Genomic DNA, 20,489 nt, shown 5'->3' on the forward strand with positions numbered 1-20,489 from the left:
GTATTTGGAATGAAAAATGCTATTCTAGAACAGTCAGTGCTACAGTACTGGAAGAATCATGCCAGGTTCTGATCAATTAAGTGAAAAATTAAAATTTTCTAAGAAACACTGGCAAATGTGAGGATTTGGGCTGTGTGCCAAACTTTGTCAAAATCGGTGGGGGTTGCTGTGTTGATTTAAATGGCTTTTGGGTTGGCCCTGTGAGGAAGGCTAAAAGGCTGCTGCATGAGAAAAAGGAAGTTTAAAGCTATGAAGCCACAGTCTAAAATCACTTCTTTAGTATTATGCACCATGGGCAGCCACAGCAGCAACAGCTTGTGTGAGAGAGAAAAGCATAAAGCAGAAGGCTGAGAGAGCAGGGATGTTTTTAAATGGCATGGAGTTTTCTGAGGTGGTATGAGGAAATGCCTGAAGGCACAGGTAGGAGAGACTATGAAATATAATTTATATAATATTGGTATAACTACTTTGTAGCAGAGCCTTGTTCAGGGAAAAGGCAGTCACTTGATCTTTTTGTTGTCATTTGGTCTTTTTGTCTTACCTGGCTCTGTGGCCCATGAGGATAGGTGCAAAAAAATGAGTGCTACTAGCAAGAGGAAATGTGTTCATTTCTAAGTGTTAGACAATTGGAGAAAAAAAAAAGGAAATTATGCATCAGTTTCCCCAGCTCCACAAATGTGAGAAGCAGTGACTGGCTTATTGTGTTCACCCTATACATTTTGCTTTTAACTGAATGCTGAGAATGGATTCCTGTTAAAAACCGTGTCTCTAAGGGCCTCAGCTTCACTTGCTTCCCCCAGCGTGGTGCTGTTGTGCGCAGAGCAGGCTCCCTGGTAGTGGTATAACATTTGATTCCCCAGTATTGAATTATCCTTTTCTATTGACAGGATTTCAGGGAAGTGGAGGCCTGTTATCAAAGTAAGTAGTGGTGTGAGGTGGAAATGCACTGCCTGCCTTCTTCTAAAGGAGGTGCTGTGTTAGGATTAGGATCCTTTGCCCTCATCACCAGATAGGAGCCTTCGGTCCCGAGAGTGCATTGCTACAAAGGGTGTTGGTGACACTGAGGTAATCTATTCCCTTTAAATGGATTCCTTCATAATGCTTTACAGCAAATCCTTATTTGAGAAGGCAGAAACCAGGGTGCACTTGAGAGGTTTGTTGATTTGATCTTTTTCTGCAGAGGACAAGCTCTTGCATGGGTACTGGTTTGTCATATGAAACAGTGCAAACTATATTTTGCCTTTATCTGCGGACAAGACCTTACTGTGGTGGATAATGCCAGTGAAATACATGTCCAAAGTGTTCTCCTTCATCCCTTCTGTCTTCTCTTCTTTAGCCTTCTCAGGGGTGTCTCTATTGCAAATCATCTCTAAATACCCAGCTCGGGCTGGTTCTTTATCAAGGGAAGTGCTTGACTGAACAGCACCCAAGATAAATGGTTGCTGTGGCTCTGGTTTGCCCTGCTGTCCTACCCAGCAGTGCCTACAGGTGTGCGAGTCTGGGCCAAGGGCAGGGGTCTCTTGTTCCAGCTGGGCTGTCTCTTGGGAAGACTTGGTGTTCTTTCAGCCCTTGGCCATGCCATATTGTTGACCCCGTGAGACAAGGATTTAGGGAAGGCAGTGAGTGAAGCCACCAGATGGTGCCCTAGGTCCTCTCTGCTCTCTTTCCTGTCCCCTGCGTGCCCACATGCCCCCGCCAGCTTCCCTGGTAACCCTCAGACCACAGACTCCCCGGGGGTGGGCAGCTACAGCTACGCGGAACATCCCCAGCCAGGACTGTCTGCTACCCCTGGGGCTGGTGACTCCGACACTCCTCAAAGGCCCGCACCATGGCCCAGGTGCCACTAGCATCTGTGAAGAGGTGGGGACAGGACAGGCTCCCCTCTCTTGCATCCATGACGTCTGGAGCAATTGCTTCATCAGATACCAATGTCCTAGCACAGGATTGCCTGTGCAAGGGACCAAGGGACAGGAGAGCGGCTGCTGACACCATCACTGGGTCAGAGTGGCAGCTGAAATGCAAAATTAGATGTTGGGGGCTGCTTGGAATTGCCACCACTTTCTTTCACCGTTTGGAAACGGCATCTTATCTTGGGTTTGGGAAAATTTACTGTGTGTCTGTGGTGAAAAAAAATCCTTTGCACCATATGCTGCTTCTCTTCTTTACTATGTCAGGAAACTGATGAAGGCTCAGATATTGCTCTTTCTGGGTTTTGGGATTCTGTGGTGGTCATTCACTGCAATGTACAGTGAATTATCATTGAGAGTTTATAAAGAGAAAAGGAGCAGCTCAGAGAGCACCAGTGATCTCCAAGAGAAGAGAAGAATGTGAACCTTTCGTGTTTTCTCCTGCTTGATTCTCAGGCTAGCCAGGCTCCACTTACTGTGAGGGATGAAATGTTTTCCTTTCTTAATGATAAAGTAGAAATGTAGATTACTATTAGTAACTAGTATGTCACTAGGTCCTTCACTATTAATAACTAGGTCTGTAAACTGCTGGAATGTGTTGTGAGCTGTGAATCTTCGATGTTCACAGCATCTGTGCATCACAGAGCTGCCACTACGCAGCTGCCCGGGGACAAAGTGTGATGGTGCCCTGACAGTACCGGGCAGGTTCCTGCGGGAAGTGACAAGGAGAAGCTGCTTCTTAGGGAAGGACTGTTTCAGCAGGAGGGGAGGGCTCCCGTTCCAGGAGGAAATCTTTCTCACTAGCTGATGAATCTCTCCTAGAGCTTCTCTTTTCCTTCAGCTTCTTGAAATATGTGGGTTGTGTTGTATCACTCTGGGCCACATGAAGATTTGGATACACAGCTGGTAGGGCCAGGCAGGTCAGCCACCCTGCTTTAAAGAGTTAGAATGTAATTATCCAAATTGGAACAGGGTGAACATGAAAAAGCTAACATATGGGCTTCTTCAAAACGTTATGTCTTTTAATAACCTGTCAGGGCCTCTGGTTTCTATCCCATCTGAAAGATTCATCTGCCTACAATTTTGTGCAATGATATCTGAGCACTTCCAGGGGTAATAATTGTATCCAAAATACCTGTGACACAGTGAGCTTCCCTCTCTTGTGAGAGAATTAGTGCTGTAATGCCCATAATGGTGCTTTTGGCACTGACATGTACTATTAAAATCAGAGGTTTCAGAAGTCCTTGCAAGGCTCAGTATGTCATTTTAGCTTCATGCATGGAGAAAATGGAGACTCAGGAGCTTAAATGACTTTTCCAAGACTACAGAGCATCAGAGGTGAAGTTTGGAACAGAATTCAGGTTTGTGTGTTCTTCATGCTATCAGGTTGTCCAGAAAGAAGCCAGTAGCTGGGTAAGTAAGAGCTACTGAGCTACTTACAGTTTAAGGAAAAATAAAGTTTCTTCCTGAGTCACCAGCACTGGGTTCTGCTGCGCTTTGCTTTTCATTTTTGATTTCTCACGCAGGTATCAATCAGACCTGCATCTGCCTAGCTGAGGTAGCAAAGCTGCAGAAGTTACTCCTCTCTTTTAGAGAGGCATCCATCATTCTGACAATAAAGAAAGCTTATCGGATCCAAATTACCATAGAAAGTCCAAATATGTATGCCGTAATTCTCCAAATAAATGTTTACAGAGGGAATGTGCTGAGTTGTTGCTCATCCAACCTGCGAAGTCTTTCTGATTGCTGAAGAAGTTCCTGAACTCGTGGAGAGGAAAGCAAATGACTGCAGCTGAGTTGCAAAGGCTCTCCACTCCCAAGGAAGGAGGCAGGGAATTCCCTACCATCACAACAATTAGATGCTGGAGAAAGAGGTGTGAGGAGAGGTGATAATGGCTGATAGTTACGTGAATGGTGAATGGAAATGCTTGCCATTCTTTTCCATGTTTAAAGGAAACCACAGTTTTGAAGTGATGTAATTCCTGCTCAGTTTGGTTATTTATTCAAGCAGTGCAGTGCAATACTGTGCTAGCACATGGGGGAGAGAAAGCAAAACTTCATCTTGGCTCTCTTGGGATTTCTGTACACTTTCAGACTCATTCAGGTAAAAGCAGGGTGTGAATCTGAAGTATGCAGCTCTTCCAGCATGGCCCTCTGTACAGACTGGCCCTTTGCTAAGGAATGTGCAGAACACAGATGGGGGTTCTGAAGGAACCACTTTAATAGAAGGAATTTTAACTGTTCTCCCCATAAGATTTAAGATCTTGCTGTCCATAAAAATCAGGTTAGCTATTTTGGGTTCTTGCAGAGCTAAAATGAATGCAGCATCTCTCATTTCCAGTCATGATAAGTCACTAGATATCAATTCTTAATTGCTTGATTAATCTTGAATTTTCAGAGCCTGACAGTGCCTGTCCGAGCACTTAGACAAGAGCTACATTTAAAAGAAAGGAGAAAAGGCTTCTTTTTTCTTATTTTTTTCCTTTTCTTTAAGCATGGTCTGCAAGGTAAGAGCATGAAAATTACAGAGATTTGAAGCATACGTGTTCCTGAGAAAGATGGACCATTAAGCAGAGTGCAAATGAAGCAGTCACAGGTTTGTGATAAGCTGGGGGGGGGGGGTTGGGGGGGGGTGATGAATTAATTTTAGCATATGCTTCAGCAATTCCTTACAAGATTATGTCAAATTTTAGTACATTTTTTGCTGTATATTTGTGTGTGTTAGGCCATGTTTTTCATTTACATAAATAAGCAGAAAAGTTTCCTTCATGAAGATCATGACATTTCTATGTAGAGAAAGACAATTTAAGGTCAACACGTATGGGGGACTACACCTTTGTGTGCTTTGTGTATGGATGAACAGATAATGATCACTGCACATGCCTCCCTAAAGGGTGGTGTTAAAAAAATATAGACCAAATTAAAAAGAAAAGACATTCAGACTCCATGCAAAACATTTATAAAATTGTTTGGGCTTTTTTTTCCCCCTGTTTTTTCTTCCCCCCAGCAATGAGTGTGTGGCACATCTGGGCTTAGCAGCAACATGGTGTGTCAGCTCTTGCTTTGAAGCAACATATTAAACTTCAGGTCTCCTTTTCTGTATAACAGGCTAGAAAATATGATGGCATAATGTGATGCAAAGGTGTAAAGGGTGCAAGCTTTCCTATGTTACATCTTTTACATCCTATCTTGGTTTCATCCCTCTAACTATGGAATATTAAAGATTTTTTTCATTCTAATTAACTACTGTATCCGCCACAGACCTCCGAAGAGGTTAGTGCTGTCCAAGACATCTACTCAAAGGTCTGTGTAATCCAAATGAATGTATATTAAAACATCACTGCTGTTTTTTGCAGATGGTGAACCAGTGACATCTCAAGGAAGTCATTGTGATAAAAGGAAAAAATTCTGACAATAGACCTCCCTGCCCACAGCCCCTCTGAATACAAGACTCCATCTATGGTTACCCACATGGTTACCTTGGTCTACAAGTGCTTCCAGCAAAGGTGTGGAGAAGGGAGATTTCTACCTACTGGGCTGGGACCTATTGCTCTGCAGATGTCCCAGTCTGTGAGCAGTTAAACAGTCCCAAAGGCATACTGTCCTCATGTAATCCTTTCCTGCAGTCAGGGTTTCTTTAGTGGTTTCTTGTGTGCTTTGCTCCATAGTCTGGTGTGAATCAGGTGATGGGAGCTCCTGTGGGATGCTGTCTTGTAGATAATTGTTTCCTTTACTTAATTTACTTTGTACCATTTATACTCAGACAACCCTAAACATTCTTTCTTGCTCCCTGGTGCTTCTGCGCCCCTGAAGTTCTCACCTGTAATTCCCATGATGCTCTTCACAGTTGTTATTTGGCCAACCTACACATGCTGTAATCCCTTCCATTTTTTTTATGTTCTTCTTGTTTTATTTCCCTCCAAGTTGTTGTCATGTAGCTAGCACTGCGTTGTCCAGAACTAAACATGTCTTCGAGCTGCGGTCTCACTACTATATTAAAAAATGGGACTATTCCCTGTATCTCTGAGAAGAGGTCTCTGCCTTTACAACCCCAAATTAAATTAACTGCATGATTTTTGCTGCCATATCACATTGCAAAAACATATTAAATCTGCTGTCTACTATCTCCCCGAGGTCTTCTGGCATTGCTGCTTTCAGTGCTTGAGCACAGATGATTCCTCTCTTCACCTCAGTTTCTGTCTTTCTGTAGCTTGTATGTTGTACCTACTGCCTTTGTAGACACGTGGGATCATTCAGGGTTCCTCTTTGAGGAACAGCAGCGTGATTCCTTACACATAAGTAAATTCCCTCTCTTTTTTTAGCATGAAATAATCTGTCTCCACCATTTCCCTTCCAGGCTGTCCTATGATAATCTGCCTCAGTGCAATTAAAAGGCGTGTTACTCCTTCTGGTTTCCAGATTTTCCTATTTATAACCATATAGAGCGCTGGCCTGTATGTTAATAATCTGCCACTATCTGTTTGAACGTCGCATACTGAGGATCACAAGTTGAAACTCTTTTTCTGGAGAAAGGAAAATGCTGTTCTTGCCTTAGGAAGTTTCTGTCCCAAATGTCAAGAATATGGATTAGCTTTTCTTTGGTGGGGAATGACATAGTAAAATGCTGCTTTGTGCAGGAGACTGTTTCTATGGGTGGCACAACACTCTGGAATTAGCTTCCTTGGGAAATAAGGTCTATCTATCACAGAAACTGCCATTGTCCTGATTTTCTATGGTATAAACACAGAGCAACATGAATAGAGGAAAGGGGATGAAACCATCACGAAACCAAAACTTTGCTCCATGCATTGTTTTCTTCAGCTAAAGCAGTCCTAGATGGTTGAATGTTACGTTTATGAAAACAGTGTAAGAAGTGATACTGAAGGGAATACATTTTATCATATTCTACTTGATAGATAAGAGAATATGGAAGAATCAGTTAAGGCAAAACATTAAAATGGTATTGTAGCCATGATGGTCTAAAGATCCTAGGGAAGCAAGGTTTGTGGTGAAAGGTAATATCTTGTATTAGATCAACTGATAGAGCTAGCAAAAGCAAGCAGCTATTGGGCTCAGGGTTCTTTTATCAGATCTGATAGAAAACAGCAATATTCAAGCTAGCTTCAGGTTAGATGCAATTGCTCTTAGTTTAATTATATTAATCAATTGGACCACTTGAGGAAAAAAAAAAAAAAAGGAGCACCTATGAAGTGGAAAGGGGTGTAAACAGCAGTGACTGACAGGCTGGTGGTTTCTCATGGACCTCTAGCGAAAAAGGGCTGTTTGTGCTGGTGACAAAGGAGAGGTCAGCAGGGAGCTGTAACAGGCTAGGCAGGCAACATCTCCCTTAAATCCATAGCTTTAGTATAGAGGGATTATAAGTTTTAATGCCAAGCTTTAGCTTTTGGGAAGGTTTTGGCCTCCTTTGGGGTAAGGATTGAGGCGTTCGTGTTGTTGCTGTCTGACAAATACTCTCCTGATGTCCTTTGCTGGCTGACTGTATGTGCTTGTTGTAAGATAGCAATTATTTAGTTTCATTCACATGGTTTCTGTGGGGCTATCTCATGTGCTGGATGAAGTGATGAACTGTAGAGATTTGGGACAAGTACATGCAAGAACAAAGAATTTTGGCAGATTTGCTATGGGAGGATTGCTCCCATTGATTATGCTCTCTGTGAGGCGGTACTGACATATTTCATATTTGATGCTCCGGTGGTATCTGGTTCTATTTCTTATGTTTGCATCTGTGGATTTGCTTCCTGTAATGAGTTGCAAAAGGGAGAGCCTGAAGGTTAGCAGAAGAGACATGGGGGAAAAAAACACCCTTTCAGAGCCAGTAGTTTAAGAGATTATTTTATGAGTGGATTTTAGCATGGAGTATTATCATCAGCAGGAGCACATGGTTGCAGGGGAGCTGTAGCATTACAGCAAAGACTAAAATAAAAAGCAGAAAAACAGATTGGTAGAGAGCTAATGTGGTTAGAGACTTTGCCAATCCCTGTTAATTTTGGTAGCATTAGACGAACACCAAATAAACCTTGATTCCTTGAAAAGTTATTTTCCAAAATTGCTGTTGTTGCTACCGTATCTCTATTGTAGTAAATTTGTATCTATTTTATGGAAGAGTGACCTTCCTGTATAAAGCAGATCAGGGATGTTCCCCTCAGAGCAGGTGTAACAGTATCTGCAGGACTGGCTGAATCTCACAGCCTTTTGTCGTGCTGGGAATGGCTGCTGATCTTATTGCATCTGCTTTACAGATCAAGTTTGATGGTCTGGAGGTTCTCGTGTATGTGCTGGCTTTTGGGATGCCATTTCTAATGTCAGCTGTGGTGTCTAGGAAGGTGATTCCCATGGAATAGCAATCTTGGGATGGCAGGGAAGCTGCTCATTGAATTGGTGGTTGTGTTTGATGAGGGAGTCCGAGGTTTTCTGAGCTGTCTGCATTTTTTATAGAAATGTCACCTGTGTTTCCTTTACAAGGTCTGGCTTGGTGGTGTTTGTTTTTCAGTCTTGGATTGTGAAGAAAAACGGCATATTGGGGTTTTAAAGACCGGCAGGAAGGTAATCTCTCTCTGCCCCCTACTTAGACTTTGGCAAACAAAAGGAGATGATTGAATGCTGTCTGGAGAAGAAAGCTGGATGCTTGCTGCATGATGGAGCAGAATCGAACATTTCAAATGGTTCAAAACCAAAAATCCTGAATGAATTAAAAAAAACCCCAAAAAATCCTTTGAGAGCTGTTAAAATACGAAGACCCCAGCTATTGGTAAGTGCCTGACCACAGGATCATGGTCATGGTCATAGTCTTCTGGGGCAGCGTCATGGTCTGCTTCTTGTAGCCGGCTCCTGGGGTTTGTCTGTTCAGCACTCTCAAAGGCAGGATGCTGATCTGATCCAGTACTGCCATTTCTCAGATCTCTTCTCGAGAAAACGAGGGATTTTCCTCTCTTTCGTTGCGAGCCCCAACTAGAAAGCACATAACTACGTTTTTATTTACTTTCCTGACTGCAGCGGCAGGCCCGGGCCTGTGCATCAGGGCCCCAAGCGCACCGCCAGCAGCCTCAGGAGGGAAACAAACCCCCTGCTCGGGGCTCCGTGCTACCACTCCCCGAGCGGGGGTCTGGCGCGGGGGGCAGGACGGCCCGCAGGGCAGCGCCCGCCCGGCCCCGCCGCCTCCCGCTCCAGGCGGGCAGCGCTCCGCTGCCAGAGCCCTCCGAGCCCTCCTCCGCGCCCGGCCCCGCCGCCGAGCCCGCCCCGCCGCCGGCTCCTCCTCCCCCGCCGCCGCCGCTCCGCCAGCAGCCAGTCGGGCCTGAGACCCGCTCCCGGCTGCGGGGCCTGCGCTGAGCGCCGGCGGAGGGCGGGCAGGGGAGAGCAGCGAGGAGGGGCAGCGGAGACCGAGCCCGCCGCGTCACATGAGCTGACAGGACCCGCTCCCGTTCCCGTTCCCCTCCGCGCAACAAAGGCTCGGGAGCTCCTGTGCCCGCCGCGGGACGGGGCGGGGCGGGGCGGGACGGGGCTGCCATGGGACCCTGAGGGCCGCCGGCCCGCGCAGGTAAGTGGCGGTGGTGAGGGTGTGTGTGTGTGTGTGTGTGTGTGGGACCCCGGCGTGTGCGGCGTTTGCTGGGATTGTTATTTGCTTTCCACACCCTCCCTCCCGCGGGTCCCTCCGCCGCCTTCCCTCGTGTGAAGGGCGGGCGGGGGCTCGGGCAGCCGGGCAGTCCCCGCGCGTGGGGGTCTGTGCGTCTCGTAAGTCTCCGGTTACCTCATGTTTTTTCATTTTTTACGGCAGTCAAACAGTTAAAACCGTGGGGGTTTGTGCGTTGCCACCCGCCTCCTTCCCCTCTCCTTACCCATCTCCCTCCCCTCCCCCCCTTATGGACCTCCACGTCGTGACCTTTCTGGCTGTTGAGGGTAATATTAAGGTGATTTTTATTTTTGTTAAAGCGCTGTCCTGCTTACGAGCGTCCTTTCCCAAGGCAGATCACCGCTGGGGCGGCAGGCAGCCCCCCGCCCCCGGGACTTGCCCACTGGGACAGTGGCTGGAAGTTGTTGACAGCGGCGGGCGCGCACGTGTGCCACACGCTCCTCGAGCGGCCGAGGTTTGGGGCTGGAAACTCCCGCTGGGAGCCCGGGCAGCCGCACCGCCGGGGGAAAATAGCCCAGCAAGGCTGGCGGCTGAAGCCTCTGCTTGTTTGGGAAGCCTTCTACCCGGCTGGTGGGGCTCGAAATGGTCCCGGGGGCATGGATGTCAGGCAGAGTTTGTGGGTGGGTGAAGGCGGTCCTGGGGATGTCTGCTGGGGGTGCAGGAGGGGCTTGCAAGGAGCTGGCACCGTGCACGGGTGATGGGAATGAAGAGCTGTGGACAGCCTGGGCAGGGTTTTTGGCCCCTCTATTGTGTGTGTGGTTCAATGTGATGCTGCTGAAGGGAACAGTGTGAGGGCTGGTGTGGGGGTTTTTTTGTCTGGTTTAAGTAGGGTTTTTCGGTTTTTTTTTTTTTGTTTTGTTTTTTTTTGGTTTTTTTGGTTTTTTTTTTTTTTGTGGTTGTTGTTGTGGCTTTTGTTGGTGGTGGTGTTTTTTTAAAAAAATATTTTTGACTTGTGACCCAGTATGCTGTGAGATGAAAATAATCTCTCCTGGGCATGGTTAGCATCTTCCTTCATATGCCAAGTGACCACTGGCTCGAGTTTTAATGGAGGCACCCCTAAACCCTGGCTGGCTCTGTCCAACTGGGAGTATCCCTGGGAAGGAGTCTTCCTCTGTGTGGTTATCTTGGCTTTTGTGGATGGAGAAGAAAACACAGTTCCCTTTCAAAGGGAGATCCTTGGCCAGCCTTTATAATTGTGTTAAATCTCTTCAAGTCAAAATTAAATGTAAGTAGAACTACGAAGTGAGGAGACACAAGCCACCTGCTGCCCTGTATGTGCCAGGTGCCGTTTAGGGCAGAAACAGTTTCTGGCAAAGCCATTTGCATTTGGGTGGTATTGCAGGACTGTGGTTTAAGCAGTAGGAAACTGTTGGCATGCCAGGGAAGGTGCTGGGAAGTGAGGAAGCCAAGGGTGTGTAGCATCTTCCAGTGAAGGTGATGTGTCCTGAGGTGTTTCACAGCTCCTCTCGCTGCAGGGTTTGGAAAGAAATGAGGTGCATGAGCAAAGAAGTTGGGCAGATACTGCTGTTAGCCTTGACTGTTGAAAAACTATGAATTAGCCCACATGTGCTGCCCCCACCCTAGCATTTTTGAGGAATTGGTGTCCTTCAGGGTGAACCAGATTTGCAAGTTTATGCCTGTCTTCATGCAGACTTGGACCTGGAGTTTATTTTTAATGGAAGCCAAACATCTTAAGCAGTGTGACTTTAGTTAAAGCAGCAAATGTTCCAAAACTGGGCAAAACTGTAAAAACAGAGAATACTAATTTTAATTGTGCATTTTTCCACAACTCCTTTTCTCAAGATTTCTGTCCCAACTCTCCTCACTTTGTGGGTGTTTCTTGGTCACGGTGGAAAACAGAAGGTATCTTGTCAATAGCCAGCTCAAGTTGGACAGCCGAGGGTTGAGAATGTGACTGGTTTTTAGTGTAACCAACTAATTGTGTCACAAGGGTCTGATCTGAGACCTTGAGAGTTTGTTTCACGTGGGTCGTTAACTGCTGTGGAAGACCAAATGATTGTGGCTGCTAACTTGTGTCTTCACAGAATAGGAGAAAAGGTCGGCTTTTTCTCTAGCGTGGATGGGAGGTTTGAAGTGAAAGTTAGTTCATCTGTCCCTTCCCTTTAAAAGAATGTACAGCACATTTTTGAAACTGAGTCATCAGGTACAGTTTATTTCAAGTATTTTAAGCTGTTATGAATTTGATGCACTTTGGCCACATGCTTACTGGAAGCTGTTAGACAGTCTTGCTCAGATTTGCCCTGGCTGGGCTCAGAAAGGGGATCAGGGGGTTTCCTTGCTGCAGCCCTTTTAGATCTGAGCAGAGCAGAAGTATCTTAAAAGGGGTGGGATATTTTGATATCCTGTGCTCCACACTAACTGGGAAGGGAGCGTGCAAGGCTCTTTTCCACCAGCCAAGTGTGGATGTGCTGTCAGTCTCCCACTGATAAACCAGAGTTACTTTTTGACTCTCTGAGCTGTGCTTCTTGAGAGGTGTAGCACAGGATTGGGCACATGGTGTGTAGAGGGTAAATTCCCTCCAAAGTCACTTTGTCACGGAAGTCATAACAAGGATGCACAGATTCAAGAATGATTATTAGTGTCTGATGACCTGACCGGGATTGTGTGATGACACTGAGTAATAGATAAAAGGTTTTATGTCCCATAAACTTGGTTCTAGCTTCAGGGTAAACTGCAAGGCTTTTGAAAATGTCTGAATTTGATGACTCTCTGGTAATTGCAAATAGGTGCAAGCATTAGTTGCTTGAAACAAGTCCTTAAAAATAAGAATAGACACAGATGCAGGCTATAGGTAGGAAAGTGAAAGAAGAGCTAATTGCTATTTTTTGGTGTATTTTTCAAATCACGTTTAATCCTGCATATATGATTCTGGGGGTGACCCAGCAGCTCCAGCAGTTTATTCATTTATTTAAAACGGCTTTGTAGTTCACCTTGAAAACCACTTCCTGCCATATGGTTATATTATTTCCCTATGCCACATTTTTTGCTAATTATCAAGACCATTTGCTTTAAAATAGGTGTTTTTAATTTCACAGCCTTGTCTGCCTCTCCTGCTTGATCCTGCCCTGGAGTCAAGAGGCCGTGTCTGTTCATTCTCCATGGCAACAGGCTGTGATTTACTTATTTCAATTTAATTAAAAAGCAGATATCAAATTCTAGGCATTTTATAGGTTTCTTATATTAGAAAAATATCCACGGATCAGTCTCCACAACAGATCTGCCAGTCTCAAAAGTAAAATTCTTGACCTAAGCCACTGATTTCTTTCTCAGTCTACTCCTTTGGAAGAGTTTAGGAGAGGGGGGAGTGCTGTAACCTGTCCTCAGGTGAAGGAATTTGTATGCAGGCTGGAAATGAAGGACTAAGTCCTAAATTAGGTTTTCAAGCTCTGTGACTGTACAAATACTAATTTGTGTTAGTCAGGGATAAGGAAACATGGCCAATGACAGGCAGTTGCTCGCTAAAGAGGGAATTAGGGTCAAGAAAGGACCTTGGGGATGGATGGAGGAACATGGTGAATTTACTAACCTACAGGTGTTAGGTTCGGTAGAAAACGAACAGAGTGGAAGCAGTGTCATTAATTGCCAAAATTAACACTCCTATTTGCCTTCAATACCAACACACCAGTTCCTAATAGGATTATTTTCCCTTGAAGGGCCTGTTGAGATGACTCAGCCTTTGGAGTACCTACCTGCATGCTAGGGGTGGTTGCTTCCTAGGAGAAGCTGTGCCTGGTGAATTGTATAACTAGACTCAGGTGCTATTTCTGAGCTCTGATAATGTGTGGAAGAAGACAAGTTGGCTGTGCATTTTTATGAAGCCTTAAGGAGCAGTTATCATCAGAAGAGTGCCTGCACAAAACTGCACCGTTGGAATTTTTTTCCCCCCCTTTAGTGTTGCTACTCCCAATGCTTTTTCACAGTCATGGCTGGCAGCTATAACAACAGACACTGGTTCTCGCTGCTCCTAGCCCTGCCAAAGCCCGTGAGGCTATGTCAGATAACACTGGACTCTCTCCTGGCTTGTTTATCCGTATTGATTAAAATTACGTCCAGAGTTTCTAGCTGCAGATTCCTGGTGACCAGGCACCAGCTGGGAAGGGAGCCTCTTTGAGTCCTGAGGTGAGCAGTTAAGCAGTGTTTACTAGTAAAGCGAGCATGTTTCGTCTGTGAGCTGTATATCTGAAATCTCATAATGCTGTTCCTAATAATAACAGAATAAACCCAAGCAAAACCTCAAAGCAAGCTTTTGTTTGTTACTGTGTTTAAGCAGATACATTCAAAGAATTTATATCCAACTGGCAGCATTCTTAATCCTTTATTACTAGTTTTACTGGAGTACAGTCATGATCTGTATTCTTTAGGAGTGCATCTGTTCCTCTTGCTTATCCAGCTTTGAAGTAGACCTTGCTGATATTAATTTCTGTATAGCCTGTAACCTCATCTATAAAATGAAGGGAATACTTCATACAGGCAGCTGTGAAGTTACATTTATTGTCTGTAAATTGCTTCTAGTAATTGAGCAGAGGAGGTGGAGAGAAATAAAGACAGTGGAGTTAATATGGGCTTGTTTTTTTTTCTTTTTTAATAAAAGAAAGGCATAATTTTTGTTCATCTCATGATGTAGAAGCTAATGGGAAAAGAAAAATTCACCCTGAAACTAACTGTTAAATTTGTAATGAAAACAGACATTTCTTTAACATAGTGATGAAGGCAGCCATCTTGTTTGATAATAACAAAGTCCAATTTAGAAATAGGGAAAATTATTATTGGAAATCCTGCAGTACTTCTTGTATTTCTGTCTAGCTTGGGTCTGCTCAGTTTTAGTGTTGTTTTTCATCTGCATGGCTGCCTTTATAAATGCTACTGGTGTGGACACCAGGTAAAACTAGGTAAATAGGTAAAACTACTTGTTTTAAGAGTATTAGCAGACACCTTTATTGCAGGCTTTTCAGCTAGGTCACTTGTTTTGTGCTGACCAATATCCTTGTTGGATGAAACTGCAGTTTCATGTGTGTTAGAATGCATTTTCTTGCTGTGGCTGACCCAATCTAACCACTTGCTCCTCCTAAGAGGGATGATCATGCCTTGCTCCTGGCTCTGTGGCCATATTCCTTGCCTTGTGGATATAGCTCATTCAGCTTTTGGAAAGCTGACTTGCCCAAAACCATAAAAAAAGTGAATTGTTTTCTCCTGGGACAGAGAGCTGAACCTGTTCACCAGGTTCAGGCTCGTATCAGAGCTGCCGCTAAGGAGGGGCGAGATTTGTTTTGCCAGCAGTGAAAGGTAAGGAATGAAAGAAAGGTGAAAATGCCCCCCCCCTTTTTGGCAGCAGTGACCTATTAGCCTGGTTCAGTTGTAATGTGAAGCCTCACCCTCAGCTTTCATTTTCAGAACCCTCCCTTCCCCCCTGCACCTCTTCTGTCCCTCAAATATACTCCTGTGTCTCCAGATGCCGACTGCATTCCCAAACAGTATTTTCAAAAGGGGAAAAAAAGGGAAAAGGTTGAGTTTCATTGCCTCTACAATTGGAGACATACTGTAGTGCCTGAGAGCCCATTGCTGGGAGCCTAAGAATTATTATTGTTAGGCTCATGTATTATTATGAACAGGCTCAAAAAATAGTAGCTGTAATCATTCTTTATGAGAGGGCAAAAGGAAACTGCCTGGTGGGATAGCTGTAGGCCAGTTTGTAAAAGAGTGTCTTCCCCAAACCTGGTGATGGAGGCTGTTTGGACCGAGACCCCGGAGCTGGTGGGACCAGGTGGTCTGGGGTAAATGACAAGGAGAGGAAACATCTGGAGAATTTTCTGCATGCCTTGGTGAGCCGGGCCTGGAGCTGGGTACCACGGCACTGGGAGGAAGTCTCTCCTTCTCTGAACTGTGGCTTGCAGTTGTTCCAGGTGCTGCTGCCTGACTAATTTTCAGACACTAGCAGAAATTGTCCCTTGCAGGCCATTGCTGTGGTTGTAGAATAGTGCTGTCTTGCTCCAGGGATGTGATGACGCCTGAGATGAAGCTCAGGCTCCATGTGAACTGGCCAAGGCAAACTTTGCTTCTGCTGACTGGCAGGGCCAGGTGGTGTTTCTGCCTTGGCTGTGCCACTGATGTTTTGGTGTATCTGCATTAGCCTGTGCTGGCTGAGGGGAGAACCTGTGTGTGACGAGACACATGCCCAAGCATCTGCTTAGCAGGGGCACAGTGCAGGTTGGAGTGTGCGTTTGGAGATGAGATGGAGGCATCTGTTGGCCTACAGCAATTGCCTTATGGCTAAAGGAGCAGAAACAGTGCCTGCCTGGTGAATTTTCTACGACTTGAAGGTGGAGATGATGTCAGTGAAGAGCAGTGTGCCAGAGGCAGCAGGATGCAGTGAGCCTGTGCATGTGTGGACTGACCCAGCAGCTGTACTTGGCAGGAGGGGCAGGTTGCAATTGGTGTGGTGCGCAAATTAGAAATGTTTGTGCAGCCATTTTCAAATAAGGAAAGTCATAGGGAGGGATGAGAGAATTCGCTCCAGCTTTGAGAGTTAGAGATTTGTTTCATGCTGTACTGTAGTTGGGTTGGGTTTTTGAAGCATTTAAACCTAAATTCTTCTCATTGGTAGCCAAAGACATGGCAAAAGAAAGGTTATTGTAGGATTGTGTTGTGTTGAATGGTAAGATTGTACACTGGGTGGCTGTTACAGTGGTTTTGAGTTCCAAGGATGGAGTGAATAAAGGAAAGAATCAGTGCATTGATATTAAATAATGATGCCACTGGATATGGTGAGTACAAAGTGTCTTTATTTTTCAAGGCTATGTTTGGGTTTTTTCAAAAACTGATACATTTATAAGCCAGCTGCAATTTTTTTTTTAAAGACACATTTGTAAGAGTGGGAGCAATATAGAAAATGCTGGAAGTAATCTCATTGAGAGGTATGGTTTTTTTCCATTCCTTTACACATGCATGCCGCCTCTGGGGAAGATGTTAGTGAAGGAGCTTGGATAATCGGGGTCTTCTCTGGAGCTGCCATTGTTCTGATTGGTCTAGTGGGTATTAGCTGGGGAATGTGTACAGATACACAAGCTGATGGGCTGTCTGGGGTTTCATCTCTGCAGTATCCCTTTTTTTTCACTCCTCCTGGATAGAGATATGCATCCTGGCAGATTTGTCTTCCACCTACATCTCTTTCTCTTCTCATGTAAATACCTGCGGATTTTTTTTTAATTGTTGTTCTTCTGGCAAATCTTCTAATGTGCTTGTAATGGGTGACTTTTTTCCTCATGATGATGGGTGTTCCTGTAAGCCAGTCTCTTCCTGGATCACTTTGCTGAATTTTCATGCAATCTTCCCTGTCTGGGGGCAGTTTATCTGCTCTTGTGATGGTTGCTCTAATAATGATCCAGGTATTGTAGCTGACTCCAGCAATGCTCCAGCTGCCCTTTGGAGTGTGAAGGAATGCAGTTAAAAAGGAGCCTTTTTGGGGTCCTGTTTGTCCTCAGACCTGAAATGCTGAGAGCACGTTAGAGTTCCCATGTAGGACTGTAGTAATTCAGTAGTACTGGAGGGGAGAGGGAGTAGCAGAGCATGTGATGGCCATTTCAGATAGATTAACAAAGAGGGGCTATTACAGTGCTAGCAGAAGACATCCTAATCTGGAAGTTCCTAGCCAGCAAATATTTTAAAAAGCTATTCCAGAAAGTAAAAGGGAAGCCTGAGAGGTCTGTGCTATAATTAATTGCCCAGATACCACTGGAGGAGCAGTTTGAAGAAGGGAACTCATATGGGAGCCGGGTGTGGTGTAGAGGGGGAAATGGGAATTTCCTGACTTTCATTTGCAAAGATCAAGCGTAGAAGAAATTTTAGACAAAATAGGTGCAAAGAAGGACTAAAATTAATAAATTAATAGGTAATTCCATTTTCTTTTTTTTTTTTTGCACTGCATGCTCCTGGCTAGTGTTACTTGAACATCAATTGAAGCAGTACAGAGCATGCTTGAGAACTGGAGACATTAAGCAGAAAGAGAGAGCGAATCTGATTAGCTTTGCTTTTCGAGCATTAAGCAGAAAGACGGGCTGAAATGTGATTGCAAACAGATAATAGCAGCAGGCTCCTGAGGCACCACCACAACCCAGCATATGGGGTGATGGATCTAGCCCATGCCATAGAACTGTTTCTTGTAATAGAAGCTGCTTGTTTTTATGTTGCGGTTGCTGTTGTACTTTCTAATTATCCTATTCATTGCTGTCTGCCATTTTGAGCCTGGCCACGTGGGATGGCTCAGCCCCCTGGAATGTGTGCCCTGTGGAGCGCTTCTGCCCTGAATAGTAACAGGAGCTCTGGTAGCCAAAGGGTGAGAGGGAAGAGGTGCCAAGTCTCAAGAGTCCTAGCTATTTCCCCCCTTATTTCCAAGAATAAGGGAAGTAACAGCTGCTGCTTTTGCCATGATGGAAAAGATGAGTGCTGATGTTGTGTGTAAATCTCCTAACTTCCCTCTGAATGTCCAAGTATTGGGGCTTGTTGGGAGAAGGTTTCTAGTAACCTGTAAAAAGGGGCATCTATAAGTTCTACTTATAATTAATAAATAGAAGCTGGCCATGCTACACCAGTCCCTTTTTTTGGCACAGTAGCAGAAATCCTGGAGCCACTTCCAGTCTGGGGCCTCTCTTCCACACAAAGCAAATGCAGCAGAGAAAGCAGGCAGAGGCTGAGCTGGTGCAAGCTGGAGCTGGAGCGGCTGACAGAGCATCCAACGCCCGTGCCTGTTGCGTGGGGTGTTTCTGTTCCCCAAAACTCCCGGCTTTCCCTTCTTTCCACCCAAGGCTTTCATTGATGGAGAGTCTAAGAAACCATTTCCAAAGCTGGTATGGATCGGGGGAATGTAGATAGAATGGGAAGAGCAGACCTCTCCTTAAAATGTGTAAATGTGTGAACAGAGCACAGGAGCAAGAAGCTCACATGTGTGTATGCATGGATTTCTGTGTGTGTATGTATTTTAATGCTAGAAGGGGAGGATCAAACTCGTGTTTCTGTGACCTTTTCTCAGCTGTGTCTTGCCTTTCCTGCATGCTGCCTCTCCTTGCCTGTCAGGGGACTTCCACTTCCTTCCTGCTGACCTGCAGGGCTGCAGGCAGCCTCCCTACCCTTGTGGCAGCTCCCAGCTCTGGCTCTGAGCCCAAGCTAATAATGCTGACATATTTTACTGCCTTGTGCTCTGCTCCATGCCTTGCTGTGGGAGAGACAGTGTGTGAGGTTGTGGTTTGCATGGCTTTAAGCATTGCACTGGCCCTGGGGAAACCCAAACCTCGTAATAAGCACCGGCTGAGCCTCTGGTAGAGCCTGGCTTTGCTCAGCAAGGCCCCTTGCTTCCCTACTTGCAGGTGACCAGCTGGCACAGATGTCATCCAAACACACCTTCCAGTTGTCTCTGGCTGTCCGGATGATTGCCAGTGCTGTGGGGTTTGGGTGCAAGTAGGAGGTGTTGATAGCCAGGAAAAGAAAAATTCATCAGGTACCAGAGAAGGGTAATGAAGATCTCCTCTCACCACTCTCCCCACGCATCAAAGCACTCTTAAAAAAATAGAGCACTCATCTTTGACCCCCATTAATGACTGGCTTGGTCTGCGTAAGAATTTTATGAGTCTGTTGATGCTCCCACAGAGTTTAATTATTTAGAGCATGAGGTGGAGGTTTGTGCTTTCACTGCTGATGGTGCAGGGTTCAGGCCCTCCTGGCGGGCAGGGGGTTGGTTACAAAGGCAGGCTGGCTGGGAATGCAGTCACTGGCTCTGAGGAGCCTAAGGGAGGCATGAGCTGCAGCTGTGTGGTCCTTGTGTAGGCTGGGCAAAGCAGCATATCTTTCTCATTGTGTGAGTTCCCCGTGACCTGTCATGTGGAATTCAAGATCTGTGTCCTTCTCATCAGGGCACTTAATGGTCTGGACCTGAGATACCTTAAGTGACTACCTGAAGCTGTTAGGTGGACATACTTGTGGCAGATCCTGCTTGTTGCTGAGCCCCCCAGTCAGTGCTAGAGGCTTTAGGGGCTGGTGTGACACTTCTGGCAGCAATATCTGATTTATCAGCCTGGGGCTACAGGCCTTTTCTGTTCCCTGTAGTAGCAAGCCTTTGCCTGCCTCTTTTCTGTGACCAGCATCTCCTATTCCCCCCAGATTCTGCTCTACACTCTAGCAACCAGTTTTCCTACTGTAAAATCCCATCTTCAACCTGCTGCTTCCTTCCCTTTGCAGTACATCAGCTTGTTCTTGCCTTTTCTGCTTTTCCTCACCCAGCACTTCTCTGCTGGTAATCCTCCTGAGACTTGGGAGCACAGAACAGATATAAGGAACAGCCAAGGAACAGCAGGGTGTCCGAAGACCTTTGTGCAGCTCATGTTCCCAAACAGGCAGCTGGTCAGCTAGATGGGGAGTGTTTTCCTGATGTCCTGCTGACCATTCAGCCAGGTTTCCACTTCTAGTGGGAAGGTACCACTCTGCAGGTTCAATTGAATGGGTTGTGGGCTAGTCTGATGTGTGGGCTGGCTAGCTGGAAGGGTCAGATGCTCACCTTCTGTCTGCTTCTGGAATGGGTAAATTCCTTTAGAATTGTGCCACCTCTTATGTTTGTGCATCCTTAGGGCTTGCAGTTCTCATCAGCGCTGAAATGAAACAGTGACTGTTCGTTGCAAGACTGTAAGTGGAGGCTTATTTCAGAGCAGAAGTGATTAGTATTGGTGGATCTGGGTTTGGCTGATAGCCAAATAAATTTATGGGCAGACTGGGAAGCCTTAGTTGATGCGGAAGGTTCACGTGACATTGTTCGTACTATACAATATCAATATTGATATACTGAAAATGCCTATGATGGCAGACACCTAGCCAGTGGGTACCTGGTGCTGCTGCTGAAGGCTGAGATCAGTCACTGTGTGTGCTGGGGCTCG

At 45.6% G+C, this 20,489-nt stretch overlaps 1 protein-coding gene across 6 annotated transcripts in view; it reads left to right on the forward strand.

Moving 5' to 3' along the window:
* Positions 1-9,169: 9,169 nt before the first annotated feature.
* TCF20 (transcription factor 20) overlaps positions 9,170-20,489 on the forward strand; it is a 130,946-nt gene continuing 119,626 nt past the window's right edge. For all 6 annotated transcript variants that reach the window (XR_005258816.1, XM_038152966.1, XM_038152965.1 and 3 more), the window contains exon 1: positions 9,170-9,462. The gene's annotated coding sequence lies outside the window, so the exon portion shown is untranslated. The remainder of the gene's footprint in view (positions 9,463-20,489) is intronic.

Source organism: Motacilla alba, chromosome 1A, assembly GCF_015832195.1.
Source record: "Motacilla alba alba isolate MOTALB_02 chromosome 1A, Motacilla_alba_V1.0_pri, whole genome shotgun sequence".
Classification (NCBI taxonomy): Eukaryota; Metazoa; Chordata; class Aves; order Passeriformes; family Motacillidae; genus Motacilla; species Motacilla alba.